The sequence below is a fragment of the Alligator mississippiensis genome, chromosome 7 (genome assembly GCF_030867095.1).
Source record: "Alligator mississippiensis isolate rAllMis1 chromosome 7, rAllMis1, whole genome shotgun sequence".
NCBI classification, from domain to species: domain Eukaryota; kingdom Metazoa; phylum Chordata; order Crocodylia; family Alligatoridae; genus Alligator; species Alligator mississippiensis.
The window spans coordinates 21186117-21203725 of record NC_081830.1 but is presented as its reverse complement, the minus strand read 5'-3'; the positions used below and the strand labels follow the sequence as shown (position 1 = coordinate 21203725).

At 46.0% G+C, this 17609-nt stretch overlaps 1 long non-coding RNA gene across 1 annotated transcript in view; it reads right to left on the bottom strand.

Moving 5' to 3' along the window:
* The window catches only part of LOC132251393 (uncharacterized), a 40292-nt gene extending 29602 nt beyond the window's left edge, over positions 1 to 10690 (bottom strand). Inside the window, exon 1 of the long non-coding RNA XR_009463385.1 lies at positions 435 to 10690. This is a non-coding gene — a long non-coding RNA (uncharacterized LOC132251393). The remainder of the gene's footprint in view (positions 1 to 434) is intronic.
* Between the last annotated feature and the right edge of the window lie 6919 nt (positions 10691 to 17609).

Genomic DNA, 17609 nt, shown 5'->3' with positions numbered 1-17609 from the left:
CATCATTTAAATAAACACTTCTGTGAAGTTTTCCTTTCCTGTATTTTGGGGTAATAAATTCCTGTCTGGACCTGGCATTTACTTAGGTTGCAAGGCATTACTACTGTCTTTTTTTCTTTTGCGCATAGCACATACAATGGTGCGGCCCTGATCTAGGGCCAAGGCTGCTAGGTGCCTCAGTAATACAAAAAAACTAGTCAATAGTGGCTTTGCAGCCCTGTGATGCCATCGAGCCACCTCCTGCATGGGCTGCTTCTTGAACTGATGCCCTCTACCAGGCTGGAGGGTATGGTCCTTCACCTAGCAGATGACCAGGCGAGGGCACAGGCTCATTACAGCTGACTTCTTGGTCTCTTCTGATTAATCTGGTTCACTCTTCTAAGGAATGAGTTAGAGCACCAGATGCTTGTCTGACACTGGCCTGGGGTACATACCTCACCTAGGGAAGCTCCCAGGAAATCCTCTGCCCGGCTCACACAGCAGCTCTTGACTCCTTCACCTTTGGCAGTCACATCCAGAAGAATTATCCAGGTCTCTTCTTGCAAGATTGGCCACGAGGCACCTCGGCACCTGCTTCAAAAGATGCAAGGGGAGCCCCGCAGGGAGCCTTTAATGATTTGGATTTCAAAACTGACGACAAAGGCTGAGCTATAATTACATCCCAACTCTAATAAAGATTTTCTTCCCTTCTGTATCTAGAAGGAGGGGGAGGGGAGATTTTATTCTCAGTCTCCAGCCTCAATCTTGGCACTCCCCCCTGCTAATCCAGATGTATTTGGAGGAGGAACTCCTCATTTGACAATAAGAAGAGGGACCCTGCTAGTACTTCTGGTGCTTTGGCTGCTCTCCCTCCTGCCCATTGCAACATACTCCATTCCAGCTCTGTCCCAGTCTGGGTGCCAGTGTGTCCCTTCCAGTGAAGGAGGTGGCTGGTAACATTTCTTTTTTTTTCTTTCTTTCTTTTTTTTTTTTTTAAGAAGGCTATAGTGGAATAAATTGGAAAGTTTACTTCATGTAGCATGGAAATAAAAAAGCTCATTCAGAAAGTTAATGATTTATTTTATAGTTTCATTATCAGGGTCACATTACTCAATAGCATTTCAAACATGTCATTTGTACAAACTATGGTAATTAAAATTTATAACGTACTTCATCAGCGGCATATGAATCTTTTAGCCGGCACTCTGCTGTCATATAAACAGTGTAATTTCAGCTGCAATTCACCCTTTATTGGCTCTCATTTGTGATTTAACAGCCATCAATGACTGTGCTATAAAGAATAAATTAACCATCCGTAAACCTTATGATGACAGGGACAGTCAAACAGACCTAAACTGCTTCTACCAGACTCTGGTTAGCAAGCAGAGATCAAATCCGGGAGGTGCCCACGTGAAAGTGCAATTGCTCCTTGGTGGGAGGGTGTCATGCACAAGGAGCATCCGTCCCTTTCCTAGATAGAGCGTTTTATCAAAACCTAGGGACGGCAAATGCCTCCTGTCCTGCCAGCCGTTTCCTGTCCTGCAGGGGGAGTTCCCATAAATAATACTGAGTTTCTGTTTAAGAAAAAAAAAAAATCCTAATTCTCCTTTCTGCAGTACAACTGGGCTGATAAGGCTTGTTGATATTGCCCTGCATTCAGGGCCGGTCCAAGGGTAAGGCAAACTGTGTACCGCGGCTCCCCCACCACTTCAAGTATAGAGGAAAATAAGAAGTCTTGAATGAACTTTCACATGTACTGAAGGTGTAAGAAATCAGTGTCACGAGCTGTAGGAGTAGGGGTTCATCTTTTAGGATGGCGTCGCCAGCAGTATGCTCTTGGCATAAGTCCGGTTGAGGGTTGAAAAGGTAGGAGTCGCGAGTGATCTTTCCTCTAAGATCTTTTCAGAGGTCTTTCTCTCCTTACTGAACCAAAGGTCCTAGACCAAGGTAGAGCCATAGCCAGCCAGGGCTGTTATTTATAATGATCCTGTTATTTTTTTTGTTCTGCATATAAGTTTTGGTGACCTAGGCCTAGTTCGCCTAATGGTTGGACCGGCCCTGCCTGCATTGCAAGTGGCGCAGTGGTTGCAAAACGCCGGGCAATAGTGCATCAGGCCCTATAGCTGTAGATCCTTACCATGTCACTGAAAAAGGCCAAGAAAGGGAAGAACTTTGTGTCCTAAATGAACTGCTTGAAGTGCCATCTAGTTAGCATGCCAAAGCTGGAGTGGTTACTGACTTACCTGGGATAAAAGCAGAAGCCAATGGAGCTGAAATGCACTGACTTCTGTGGGTGATGAGCTCAGGCAGCTGAGCCTTCCCAGGACCCACCTTATGCATAGTGCAGCACCAGCTGCAGCCTGTCCCCAAAAGCCAGGCTGTTTCATTTACTTATATTAGGCAATCTCTTCTCCTTTCCTCCAGGACAGTTGCAAGTGCCATCAAGCAGGTCGTCAAGTGGAGTGAGGGGGCGAGAAAAAACCCACCACAATCCTAACCCCAGCTAGTTTATGGATTTGAGAGCAAATCCACAATGAGCCATTTCTTAATTGGGAGCTCCTCGTAGCTGACAATTATCCAATAGCTTATTTGTACCCATCCTTTGCAGAGGGAGCAATATGTTTTAATGGGATCTCTACTATGCTTATGGCTGACACTGTACAAAGCTAATAAATGATATGGATTGGATTTGTTACTGAAACATCTCCAAGGAGCCTGGGTCATACAGGCCAATAAAATTGGCCTCATAAATTTACCCTGACACACAGGATTACTCCAGCATTGCTGAGGTCACCTTCTCACGCTGATTTATCGCCAGCCCATGGGTTAATAATACTGTTTACAGGGTTGTTGTTTTCCCCTACACGTAGCAGATATTAATCAGAGTGCCCCTGCCTTCCCAGCTCCTTGTGGGTGGGTGCTGGGGCTGTGAAGTACAGGGGGACAGTGGTGGTGATGGGAGAGTATTTCTGATTTATTTTCTAGATGAGGCTTTCTGTGTCTAAAAAACCCTCCCTCTAAAGAGCTTCAGGGGATTGGCAATACCACTTATTTTTTTCCTGAGTCATGAGGATGATGAAGAGCCAGTGAACCTGGCCCGAACCTTGTCCACTCTGGGGAATTGCCCCATGTGAAGCCAGCAAAACCCCCCGACTTGGCTAGCGGCACAGCTACCACCCCCTGATGCCTGCGCACCTCAACAGCTATCAGACGCATTTTGCCCCCACACAGCATCAGCTGGTTTCCAGCACCGCTGAGCAAACAGTGGCTTCTCCAATGTGTCTTGGGGTCCCCGTTGGTGCCGTTACTTTGAAGGCTGCAGTCAGCATACACAAGCCCTTAACAACTCCAGCATCGTCATAGGTAAAATTAGGCCAGCCTTCATCGTTCATTATTTCCGCATTCCTTGTAGTCGAGCAGACTGTGGTCTGGAAGGCTTTGTCTTATCTATATCGAGGTAAGCCTGGTTATCTAATATGAGAAGCAGATCCTGACAGCAGGGGGTGGCTTTAAGACAGAGAGTGTGTTAGAGCCAGAGGAGAAGCTTGGATAGGCAGTGGGTGATTTGGGGGATTCACGACCTTTGCTCTTTTCCTCAGTGTTATGGGAACCCAGCTTCAGTGAAAGCAAAGCCGCAGCTACAATAGCAGCTAATATAATGGACTCCATCCCTGTGTGGAGGCACCCACACAAGCTCTAGGCAGAATCAAAGTCCTGCATTCGTGCTCAGAGCAAGTCTTGAGAGAGGAATTTCACCCATGCTGTTCTTCTTCTTCAAAGGACTTTACAACTATTAACCGCTTCAGGCCCAGAGCCGTTCCACAAGGTACACAAGTCTCCTCATTCCCACTTCACAGCTGGGGATCATTCAGCACAGCAAAGTTAAGTAACATGGTGAAGGCTGCAGCAAAAGTGTCAGAGTCAGAACTGGGACTCCCTGATGCCCTGGCAATCAAGAGCAGCATTGAGCTGTACAGTGATACAGGACCGTAGAAAGACAGAAAGAAGGATCTCAAGATGTCTCTATTTCTCTGGACCTGCAAGTGATGTACTTCAATTCTGTAGAAACCATTGTTCCCATTGAGCTAGTCTTTTGGGTAGGGAGCTATATCTTTCCTCTGTTTGTATAGTGCCTAGTGTAACAGGATCCAAGTCCATGGTGGAGCTTAAGGTATTATTGCAATACAAATATTAATAATTATAGCTGCTCCCCCTCTCTGCATGCTCCACAAATAACTAACGCACCATATCAGCATCGTGCCAGTAAAGTCTTTACCGTACAGTGAGTCATCAGGTATATTGTGCTCTGGGCCTAAATGGTCAGTGTCTTTCCATACATGAGGCTTTCCTTTAAAATGGCTCGACAGTCACTCTTCTTGACATTCACATAAGGGAAATTGGTAACACATCTGCATTTTTCAGGCCAAGCTTGGGCTTGGATTTGTGGTCTTCAGACCAAATTCTGTCCTTTCACCCTGTGCAACCCTCCTGCCAGGAAAGGATTGCTAAACCACAGCAGTAAGACAGCTGCTGGCCACAGGCCTCCTTCCAAGCCAGGTCTCCTCCCACAGCTCTGTCTCATTTCAGTGTTGCATTAGGTAATATAGGGTTGCTAAGGTCTTGTTTTCCAGAAGCTTTTTGTGGGCCAACAAGGAAAACATGAACTGGAGCCCTCTTCAAAGTATTTGCACAGCTGGATGCTTTGGGTATCGGAAGCCATTTGGGAACAGCTGAGACTGGATGCTTTGGCCCAGGATATAGGCATGATCTGGTAGGGATCCCTGCAGTTTTTGTCGAAGGGCAACTGTGCCGCTGATGGATAGCAGCAACCCGCCAGCTCAGCTTTAGGCTTTTAGTTCTAGTGTGTAACAGAGTTGGCCAAAGACAGTCATAGCACTGGATATGTCAAAGCTGAGACGAACAGATGCTATGACAAGGCAGCCTGAAGTTTGCACTATTGCTTCATTGTTCTAAAAAAGAGATGAGGAAGTCTGCAACGGATTAGAGAAGAGATGCGCTCCAAAGCATGGTCCTAAACATAGGCCCTCACGCAAGTCAGCCTTGTACGCCTGTCAGGCACGGAGAAGCTGCATGTGTACAGCATTAGGCACTTGGTCTGAGTTGCAAATACAAGGAAGCGACTGTCACATTACATAGGGCATGCTTGATACATGCTGATGACCCAAGCATGGAAGCGTTCCAGTTGGGGGCATTAGCTGCTTATTCCTCCAAATAACTGGGAGAGCTAAAGTATGAATAGGCTTTTATTTGCTCCAGCATTGAAAGGAGTTAACCAGCTGTCCACCTTGAAGGAGAAATTTGGCAGTCACCTCCTTAGAGAAATCTTGAAATCTTATGGTATGGAGTCAAATCGAACCCCACTGAAACTCTATTTTGTCACCATACTCGGTGCTTTTGCAGGACTCTGCCCAGAGACCTATTTCATCCCAAATACATAGATAATGTATGTACCCCCTTCCCTACAAGCAGAGCCTTTACATTAAATTAACAGGGGAAAATAAGAGAGGCAAATTAAAGATTTCAAACTCTTTGCCTAATCAGAACAAATGACTGTGCACCTGGATTTGCAGAAGCCGGCTGCCATGTTGAAGAAAATGCAGCCATAGCTATGAAATGGATGCTCCAGTGGTTTTAAAATTGATGCTGAGATTTAGACAGTGAACACTAATCACTGGAATCTTCCCATGAAAAATCACCATCTCTCTCTGAGCATCTTACCTGCCAAGGGAGAAAGAGGTGTTGAAAGCAGATCACGTAAGTGTGCAGTGGGGAAGAGATCTCTGTGAGCTGGGACTGAAACCCAATTGACACTTGCCTTCCTAGCAGCTGTGCAATGACACAATCAAGCCACCATCATGTGTAGTAGGTCAATGGGGTCCTTCAAACGAAATCAAGCAGAAAGCTGTACCTCCTATAAATGGGTTTCTTCCTATGAGAAAGGCGACCTAGTTTCTCAGTTGTACTCTGAGTTCAGGATGCTCTCTGGATAAACCATTGCCCAAGCTGGGTTCCTCCTAGGCTGCTGTTTCCCATATTAAGGCAAGGACAACTTATATTGAACTCCATTCTCCGGGTGTGAACTTTCCACCTGTCTCATAGTACAGGACTAGGGCCTGTGTCTGGATGCAATGCTTCAGCAGCATTTTGTTACAATTCCCATGCACCGAACCCTGTGCTTCCATGTGAGGTCCAATGAACCCTTGAACTCTCCAGCTGTGCTTACTTCTTTTACATCATGACAACAGCTTTTGCATGTGAAGACGATACACCTAACAAGCCACTTGAGACTACCTCTTGGGTGCTCCTCAGAGACAAGACACCTGCAGGGCAACTGAAATAGCCCCCACCAAATCTCCTGGTCTTTCTTAAAACTATAGTGCTAGAGTCATGGTATTTATGGGAGCATCTTGGCCTCCATTTTATTTTTCAAGTGAATTTCTAGCTTCTGTGGATAAGCTGGGAAGCACAAAGAGAAAGAAAAGTTATGGAAAAAAATCTGGAACACCAAAAAATTACTGGTTTGGGTTTTTTTAAACCTCCATGATTTTAAGCCCATCTTAAACATTTGTGAGCACCTGTGTTTAGCAATGGTGTCAGCCTCACATCGGAAGCTCAGTCTGGCCAACGCTGCTGCTTCTTGCGGTCCGTGTTAAGTGCATAGCTCAGTTGGGTCCTGATGTCACTGGAGCATCTGGGTGCTATTGCAGTAATAAAGGGGAAATCTCCTTCCAAGGTGTTCTGTCATTACTGATGCTACTGAAGTGGAAATGGGGCGGTAAATGAAACGCAGACGCTCGGTCTGTTTATTCCCCTTTACTCCCTACTTTTGAACAACTCATGGAAATGCAGCTTCAAAGAAAGTTCATTTTGGATGCCCAAGCAGCCAGATAACGGTGTATACAATTAGGAGCTATTACTTACCATTAGGAAGGGGAAGTACAGTTGGAACAAAAATTAAACTGATTGGTGCAAATTGCTGCAACTTGCAAAGAGCAACCTCCAGTATGTGAATTATGGAGTATTAGTTCCCAGCCAAAGCCTAATGTCTGATGTCTCAAGAAACATGCTAAATGTGATAATAACATAGGCTACAGAGGACTAGGCTGACTACAAGCAAGCAGCCCTGGGTTTTAACCAGCTGCCTCCAAATAAAAGGCTTACCAGATCATTTCCAAGTCCCTGAATCTTGCTTCAGCGAATGGCTCCTCCTTAGAGTCCAAACCCTATAATCACTGCTGTGGCTGCCAGTAGCCTTGGCCGTTGGTTGCCTGAATCTCCTTTTCAGAAGTCACTTTACTCTTAGGCTGCACCTAACGCTGGGGTTGGGAAGTACAACAGCACTATTTGTAGATATACCCGAGTTAGCTGTAGCTAGCTTGATTGACAATGCAGTATGAATGTCAGCCATCTGGTTACGTCCCCAAGTCGATGACAAGCTTGTACATGCCATCTATGTCTTCAGCGCATTGTTCCCTGAGCTAGCAAGGTTCAAGTTAGCCTGGGTACATCCAAGCCTGTGGCAATCTCACTTTTGTTTGCAGTGTAGACAGAGCCTGTCAGCCAGGCCTTAAAAGGCTTCAAATGCTGAACCCCATTTTTGGGGATGGAGGCGGACCTTGTAAAAGATGGCACTGCCCAGCCCCAGAGGAGATAATCCAGAACCCTCAGGTCTCAGCTTAGACTGATATCTCTTGTACTTGTTATTCCTGTGTCACTTAACCTAAAAAGTAAAAACAAAAAAACCCGAAACTAGCTTTATTCCTTTTAAGGGGATCTCTAAGCATTGAGGGCAGCAAAAATGAGACCGCTCCATTGGTGCAAATCTCCAGAAGAGATGCCCAGCCTAAGATGCCGACTGGGCGAAGCTGCATTCACATAGCATGCTTGCTCCTGGTAGGGTTTGAAATATTCTTATTGCTACATCAGTACAAATACTCTTATTAGTGAGGGCAGTCGATAAGAAAATGTCACAAATCCTATCATTGGGACATGAGCAAGGGAAGCTTACGAGGACACCTCTGGTCTTTCACTCCCCTCTTGCGATGCTTTAAAGCGTTCTCGTCCCCCGTCTCCCAATCTGGGAAAGGTACCTTGCGTTTACGATCCGACAGCCAAGATCTTGGGTAGTCTGCCTAGCTCCTGCTACTTTTTGTTAGCTTCATCCAGCTGTAATAGGAGGGGACAGGTGAGATGTGCTTCAAAACACTGTAATCATATTTTAAATGGAAATGAAACGTGTGAATTAAATGTAAATTACAGCAGAATGGAAGGACAATCACTATTAGTTAAGGTCTGACACCTATTTTTGCAGACCTTTCCTAAATGCCACAACTTGTTTCCCCGCACTCGTGACGAGGGCTTGTAATTATGTGGCAGCTGCTCTTGCAGTTGGTCGGTTGGTGGTTACCAAAGGGGGCCCGTACATTGTGCCGCCTGCGTATTTTAAATAGATATGGACTGTTTGTTGGTTCTGTAAAATTATGAAGCAGCAATGATATTTTTATTCGGGAGCCATGAAAACAAAACCTTTGTGGTTTTCCCCCTGAAAAGGTTGAGGCAGTAATGCAAAGAGACGTTTTTATAGAGTCAATTTATTTAAGGATTCCCCCATTTGCTTTTATATTGGAAAAATATGTGCCATGCCAGTGAGCTGCATTTTCTTCTTTAACTCCAATCCTTTCACCACATCCTACCAGTCATTGACTGTTGTGGGAGCCCCTTCCTACCTTGAGACAATCAGACCTTGCTTTATGATGATATTTTGTGTTACAGCAGCATACAGAGGCTCCCGCTCATCAGGACTTCCTTGCACCAGGTGCTGTGTAAAAGGCAGTCCCTGCCTTGAGGAGCCTACAGACTAACTAGGCAGCTGAAGTATTGTTGCAGTTAGTGAGCTGAGCCACAGAGAAATTAAAAGTGACATCTTCAAGACCTATGACATTGTCAAGGGGAAGCTTTCCCAATCCAGGACAAATTGACTAAAGTAATAAGACAGCTTATACGTAATTAAAATGGTGCGTTACAAAAAGAACCATATCCGCGCCAAAACTGGTGACATGCTGTTTCCTGGATGACATCTTTCTGATTAAAGAGTTTTCCTTTTCCCATTCCTCTGTCTCTTTCTATGCAAAGATGAGACCTTTATTTTGCTGTTATTACTGTGGGTGCCTGCTACAGGCAACAAATTTCAAGGACAAGCATGGGGCCTTGTGAACTTGCAGTCTAAGGAGCTACTTGATCTGTTACTGATACATTATAATAGACATTTTCAAAGCACTGGACAATAAGTAATTGAAAAATGCACACGGACCACTCTGAGATCTTGGAAGCTGCCCATAATTACCGGTATTTTGAAAATTGTGAGTTTTGGAGCTGATGTTTCTGAAAGACCTGGTTTGGGTAAGAGCTATTTAGATGCATCTTCTACAGATGACTTATTGCCCAAACCCTGGCAGCTTCTTTCTAAATGAAAGGTCATTGAGATATGCACATTTCCTCTTAAATGTTGCATTTTGGATGAACTGGAATTGTTAAGTTCTTTGCAATCTTTCTGACCAGCTGGAAATTATTTACCTTCAAGAAGGAGGCAGTGCAGTGCCTTTTGAATAAAGCGTCTCCCAAGCGGAGGTGGTGCTTTTTTTACACCCTACCACAGGCACAGTTTAGCCCCGAGTGTAGTTGCTCACTCAGATGCATTCCCTCTATATGCACCTGAGTTGAGAAAAAACTGATAGCTGCATTATAACATCTTATTAAGTGGCTCCTCACATAACGGTGAGTTGTACCGGATTTACTTGGGGATGTTTGGGGCTTGGGGACTGATTGAGTGCACTTGTTATTTTTAATACAGGCTCTGCTGTGACAGTGACTAATGTGAACCAAAGTAAATGAGAGATTCAAAAGACAAGTCACTGATTCTGTAAGGGTGAAAATGGGAATAGTTCCTATTCGTATAAATATGACACCCCATGATACAACCACGCAGGGCCCCTCAATGCGCCCAGGCAGTCACCATATTATTCCTAGCCACTGAATATGCATGCAATGAGTGGGTCCTCAATTCCTCTCTCTCTTTCTCACACGCACACAAACCTTATAGCAATATATTGCCCTGCAGCACACTAGTTAGCTACTAGCCTCTGTGCACCGTGAAGTGGGCACAACCCCAAGTTCGATTAGGTAGGGCAGGCTGGATTTCGGGCACCACGGAGGCCTGTTTGCGGGCTTAGCTGTAGCTGCTTTCTCTAACCAGGATCCCTTCCTAAAGGCAGATTGGGTCTCCATATATCTTGACAGGAGCAAAATTAATGGGGCTAGTCTCATACTTAAAAAGATCAGCACATGTTTAAATGCTTTTGCTGGGTCAGGGGCTTAGATGTTCCTTTGAGGACATAAGAGATGCACTGGCCTGTACTGGGCCCTCTGCACAGGGTGCATTCCTCCCTGACGCGAGAGAACACCCATTTGTTTTACACTTGCAGTCCGGTTTGACAGCCGCTGGATGAAGAAGGAAATGTCGTTCATTCCTATCAAGTGATTCACCGCTCCGGCCCAATGCTGATGCCTCCCAGCATAAGAATATTCAAGTTTAAAGGATCCGGAGTTAGCCTTCCTATTTTTGTCGAGCTCACAGCATTGTCAGAAGGAAAGGGTACCATCTGGTTAGCCCTTGTTTACTGCACACCCTGCCAGTTTGAGCTTATTAATCATATTTACCCAAGTATCTTAATTACTCCCTGTCTAGCGACTCGCCTTGCACTCAGCTGTTGACCCACCCCTTCTCCCCTCTCCCTTTTTTTTAATTCCTTTCTATCATTAATCATAGGAGCAGCGTGGGTAGAGGAATTCTGCGGCTTGGATTTCGCTGGCACTGATTCTGCTCTCACAGTGGATTGGCTGAAGTTCACTGCTGGCTCCTCACAAACTTCCTAATTAATCCACCCAAGATCAGAGGAGGACTAATCAGAGATGAAACTTGTGTGTGCTGGGAGATCCCCTTCTGCTCTTTTCTCCCCACTTTGATTTGGACACTCTGGACCTGACAGTCTCCCCAAGCCTGAACGCTGCTTTGGGGAGATTCAGGGTGCTGCAGGGTTTTCTTCCATGTTCCCCCCCCTTCCCTGGCATCAGAGCAGGATCGAAAGCAATTCCATGGAGGGCCATACAAATCCCTTCTGGCTTTCTCCGCCTGGCCTCCGACTCTCTTGGGCCTGCTTACTCTCCATCGCAGCTGCCTGCTGTGCTTTTCCTAGGAATAGTCAAGTCGCCAGCCTGGGACCGCTCATCTGCCAGTCACCCCCTCAGATCATTGCCTGCCTCCTCCTTTATCCACCCTCTTGCTGCCTGCCATGCCAGCTTGCCCACATATCCATCAAATCATCCTCAGCAGCACTTAACATTGCTTTTCAACTGCTCTTCTCCCAAGTGCTTTATCAAAGTGCATACCATGTAGGGCAGGGAACATAAGAATCTCAAGACTAGGGCCCCAAACCCTCAATTCTTGGGCTGGTGCTTGATCCATTGATCTCTGCTGCCTCCTGGCTTCCTGTCCCACCTCGTTCTATAGATGGCACCCATATGTCCAGCCAACTAAGTTTCTGGCTTGTAGCAGCGGCCAAGCTCCGATTTGAAGCCCCTTGAATGCTTCATAATTAGTTCTGAGCAGAGCTGTCAGGAAAAGGGGAACCCGCGGTCCCCTCGGCTCCCCTCTTGCTTCTTCCACGATCGGATGATTCACCAGCAAAGCAAGAAGCCCAGAAGGAGAAATCTCTCTGCGGGGCTTGGCTGTGACTCGCCATTTAAAGGGGACAACTGAGGGTGTGAACTTGCAGAGAAGAGACACCATTAAAGATTGTAATTTGTTGATCCAGCCTCTCCTGGCATTTCAGCGCAGAGAGTGGCACCGTTTTCTTTATGACCTCATAAAGTCACAGCCGAGAGGCCGATTTGGAAAACAAACTGCCTCAGGTTGACAGATAATTAGATACAGGGGACATATTATACGCCTTTGCATATAAATGCACTCTGAAGCATGTTGGTTCATCAGAAGTTTAGGTTAAAGGAGAAGCAGGTATGCCTGACACATGAGGATATATGTTCTGATGCCGTCTAAGACGATGGCTTCATTTTATAGCCCTTTCATCTCAGCGTTAGCTGCTGTGTTGCAAGTGCAACCATGCTTGGGACACAAGCTGGGCTTGTTTTGGTTTTGCTTTTTTCCCCAGCAGCCTCCTGGGTTTTTTGTTTTTTTTTCTTTTTGTGAGAAAGCGTGCATGTTTGGAGGGGGGTGGCGGAGGACTTGTGGGGGCGGAGGACAGGGGGAGATGCATTTTACACCTGGGTTTGATGCACCTCTGCTTGCTGCAAGGAGATGTTCCTGGAGGGGAATCATGTTTTTTTGGACATCAATATGGTACTTGCAGTCCCAAACACAGGAGTGGGCTTCTTCTTGAGGTCAGTCCTATTGACAGCAGTGCCATGGCCCTGAAATGGCATGTGCCGCCCTTCTTCAAACAATGCGGCATCCCCATGCCAACCCTCCCAAAGCAGGAGATGGGCTTCAAGCGCTTCAAAATTAAAAAAAAAATATATATATATTTAATTTGCCTTCTGATTTCTGAGCCATTGAAGTGCCCTCGGAACGAGCTCTTCTTGCCTTTTACGCATTTATAAATATAAACTAAAGCTGAGATCCTCATACGTTCACAGGACTCCAGGGGCTGGAGCTTTAAGCTGACTATAAAAAGTGTCATGAGAATTGGTGATGTACCATGTAACAGGAGAGTTGGCAGTCACATTTGCAGACTTGCTCAGCTCTTCTTCCCTCTCTGCCCACCCAGTCTCTCCCAACCTGATGAAAAACTAGCTGTTTTTCACAAGCTCATCTATGCATGAATTGTTTTCATCACGCTCCAGCTTGGTCATTACTGATCGGGACTGGATTTGAGCCACTGTATCCCATTCCCCATGTCCTGAGATAGCTAGCCATCTGGTAAGTTATTTCCAAAGTAGCAGACATAGGCAAGAACCAGGCAAAGAAAATGTAGTTGTCCATGCTTATTTTTTTTTTGGAGCAAGAGAGTTTGTGGCACCAGATTTAAGACATGACCCTGGGGACTTCAGGGTAATCTAATCCAGCAGTGGGCCTCACAGGAATTGCAGCAACTTCGGGGCAATAGAGGATTTGGGGCCTGATATAAAGCCCACAGAAAAGGATTTTGGATAAGAACCTCAGTGCTAGTTGCAGGTAGCAGCTCCTGAGATTTGGGTAGCTGTATTCACATTCACTGTGCAGACATTAATAAAATTGTATTACCTATTAGAGTATCCCTACACTGCTTGTAAATGATAATGATGACAAAACAATCAAAATCAGGACCCTGTTCTACCAGGGGCTTCATGTACACACTGCCGGAAAGGAGACCTCTACTGAAGCACTTCCAAACTAAGTAGACAAAGTGGACAAAGGGTGAAAGGAAATAGGTTTTATCCATCCCACAACTGGGGGATGTGGCCACAGGGAGATTAAAGGCCAAGCTTCCAAAAAAATTTAAAAGGCCAAAAAGACCAGCACATGAAATTTAGGCTGGAGCTTCATGAGTTGAACTCCTGCTTAAGTACCAGAGAAGCAGCTAGGCTTTTGTCAAAAGTTTCTTCTGCCCCTGTTATGATACAAGCTGTGCTCATTTGAAATTCTGGCTTCATTAGGACCTGCCCAAGGTCATCTGGAAAGACTATGGCCGTGTCAGGCACTGTCATCCGGTTGCCTGAGTCCCAGACGGTTAACCACAAGCAACTTTCCTGCACCTTATCAGCATCACCTCTATTCTGCGAATGAAAGAGCCCGATGGCAAGTGGAAGATAAGAATGCCAATTTGAATCCTCATCGCAAGGGAGACCTTACCCCTGTCAGCTATAAACTCCTCAGCCTTTGCACACAGATGTCCCCTATTATTTCCCCCCCAGCAGATGTGCATTCAGCTGGGCCCTGGGTTGAGATTATTCACACCTGTGACCTTCTCCGCTCATTCTTTTCCAACCTTTGCAGGAGGAGCCCTCTGGCTTCACAAGTTTCCTCAATGTCTCTCGTCGTCACTTGAGCCCCAGCAAGTCAGAGACAGAGAAGGAGAAAAAGTGCTGCGCTGTGTGGATTATTGTGTGTTTGTCATCTGGAATGGTATAAGCTGTAGGTACAGCATCTCCCGCCGGTGATTTATGGTCCCTGTCAGCCAGCACCAGCGCTTTGTCTGCTGTAGCGTGGAGGATGAATGCAGTGCTGTCAGCCCGGGCAGGGCAGTCTTTCTCTCTCTCTGCTCCGCACACTCGCTCCCCATTTCACGCCACTGAACATAAACAATCTTTTGTAAACCTGACAGTCACACTTGCTTCTTTGGAAACATAAAGCAGAAATGTATGACTCTGCTTTCATTACCCAATTTCCTAGACTGCATAGAAAGGGCTCCAGGACGACAGGAAGCGACGGCCACACCTGGGGAATGGAAGGGTCCCAGAACGGAAGGATAAGGGGAAACATGCAGCTGCGCACAGCTGCATTTCATTGCACGCATGTGCACCCACCTTACACAAATGTCCAGACATGAACACTCTCCCACAAACACATGCACCTGACACCCACAAACACTCTCATTCTGATTTGCACACACACACACACACACACACACACACACATTCTTCTCAGCCATGTAGACCCACACAGCACCCACAGCGACAACGTCGTTCTGAACCCGAGACATTTCCTGCCTCAATTGTTGCAGCATGTTTTCCTCCCTTTTGCAGTAAACTCAGCAAGGGAGTGGTATTCAGACCGAGGTCAATTTGATCACAGCTTCTTTTGTGTCCCCTGACTCTAATGGGAAGTCCTGCAAGCTTATTATCCTACATGCATGCATTACTATTATTAACATCATCGTCATCAGTTCAGTGATAAATATACTGCCAATTTTTTTGGTTCATGATACATGTGTCACAATGGCATTTTGTAACTTGGAAATCAGCCATTTTATTAGACCGCAGGCCCCTCAGAAAGCAAAACTGACGGGCACATCTCAAGCACTGAGGAAGGTGAAAACATTTTAGATTCACTGATGCCTTAATCTAAGTTAGATCCACATTAACAGTTGTGTTCTTCCAAGTATCTGGATGGTGGAGGGCAAGTAATAAATCTTAATAATGGAGGGAGCCCAGAGTCCCCTGTTTAAATGGAAATATTTCTGAAACCTGAAGCTCAGTTGTGGAAGAACAAGAGAGAGAGAAATGAGGCAGGGGCATCAAGAGTGGCATGCCCATCCTTGATCACACTGGCAGCAGAACTATAGCCTACAGCTAACAAGTTCTCCTGCATAGTAGCCCCATACCCAATGTCAGCCACTCCGAAATAAATGATATGGGTTTAAGAAACTCGAAGGATGGGAGCTCTTAAGAGGACAATAAATGGATCACCCTGTGTAAACTGTTAATAGGGATATATGCACTCAGATTCAGGCAGCACAGTGCAGAAACCCACCCTTTGTTATTGTTAGCAGTGCTCTTCTAGCAGCTAAAGCAAACACAATGAATTTAAAACTTGTCAAGGGATAGAAGAAATGCCGTTGATCTTGCTGATACGATATAAAGGCATGGGAAGCAGATCCAGTTCGGGCCAATTGGAATTTATGCCTTCGGCATACCCATTTTGACTAGGAGAGTGGCTCCCAAGCAGCAGGCAGTTGAGTCAAACAAGCCTCACTGAAGTCGAGGGTCTCGTTAAGTCTCTAACCAGACATTAGGTTTGCAAACTAAGTCTGAGCTCAAAGAACCTTCTCCCTGGGATTTAACACCATGCTGGTTTCCAGGGGTGACTCCATAGAAAAAACCCAACAAAACCCCCATTGGTAGCAGAGGCGAGGCCTATGCTCTGCAGGAGAGATAAAAGGCTGTAGCCCTAACAGCTCAGCTGACAACACGGGATGCCTCATGCATCTGACAAACACTGAAATACTGTTGTCTCCAGTCTCAGTGCTGATCTGCCTTCGTTATCCAAATGTCAGTGATCTGTCCCTCTCAATCTTCCTGATGCCACGGATCTGCAAGTGACACATTGCTTTCATTTCTCAGGCTCACGTTACTGGGTCATCTTGCGTGCTAGGAGTGAAACCAGACCACGTGGTGAGAGTGTGAGGAAAGGAGATCCAGTTACGGGGCCCATCCACGGCTCCCGTCTTCCCCACCTCTGCCGCTTTCTGTTTCCAGTCGAAGCCTGATGAATCCATTCCATGCTGGATGTACCAGAACAGATGCCAGTGTCTCATGCGCTCTGAGCTGCTTTGAATGAGGCTCAGTTATTTCCCATATTTTATAACAACAGCTGCAGTGGTGCTGGGAACACTTCTCCTCTGACGCTTTCATTCCATTCCCAGTCGTTCCTCTCAGCTTGGCTAATGTGGACTATGGGATTGCGGACAGGGGAGGGCCGAGGCCCGGGGAAAGTCATTTGGAAAAATACAGAATTGTTTTCTTTTCCAGATGTTTTTGGAAGCCCCATGCCATAGCTCCCGTATGGGGCAGGCTGGGCTTCCATATCGAAGTGGAGCAAGAAGAGGCCGTGTGAGTGGCACTCTTCCCGCAGGTTTTAGAGCTTCCTCCAAATAGGCCCACAGCAATCATAGCTCGGTGACATCAAATCATACCATAAAGCTCTTCTTTGTATCATACGGTTATTGGAGGGCAAAGAAGGAGCCAAGTATCACAGTCACCTGGCTAGGATCTACTACGGTAACTGTGCAGCTGCACTTAGGGCATGATTTGTGATGTGCTTTTACCTTATGTCAAAGGCACCAAGAACTTATGGACAGACACCTTTCCCCCCTCATATTTGCATGTATCTAAATAATCGAATAAGCCTGTGTCACACAATGTGGCCTTTTAAACCATAGGCTTTATTTATTTATTTATATTTTTGAGTAGAATAAATTAAGGATTTTGTTTCTTCTGGCACTGCCGTCTCTCCCGGCCCAGAGCATGTCCTCTGTAATGCCCCAGGACAAGTATTTGTGCTTAAAATACACTTTGAACATAGGGGAAAGAAAGATGGTCCAGTCATGAAGGCACTAGCCGATGACTTGAGAGAGATAGTTTCAAATCCTCCCTCTGGAAGACGCTTGCAAGTCACTTTAAAGGCATTTAGGCAACGGTGACTTCAGTGGGAGTTTGGCATCTAAATGCTTTTAAGCAGCTGGCCCTTAATCTCTGTGGTCTGTTTTTCCCCCTCTGTAAAATAAGGCTGACAGCACTTTCCTACCTCCCAGGGATGTTGTGGGAATAGCCATGAGATGCTCAGATACTCCAGTAATGGAGGCTGGAGATGTACCTGAGATGAATGAGGACCCAGGAGAGGATGACTGGCTGGTGCGGGGGGAACCAGTAACCAGCCAAGGAGCCTTTCATAGGAATGTTGCTGTTTAATTCTCTCTCATGTTAGTAGTCATGAGTAGTTATGATCATGATACATGGAGCCCTGTGCAAAATCTGCAGGTGAAACAGCCCTTGCTCATTTGCGTGCACTGCCCAACGGCTGCTGGGGACTTCCCAGGTCAGGAGGGGAAAGGCAGCTG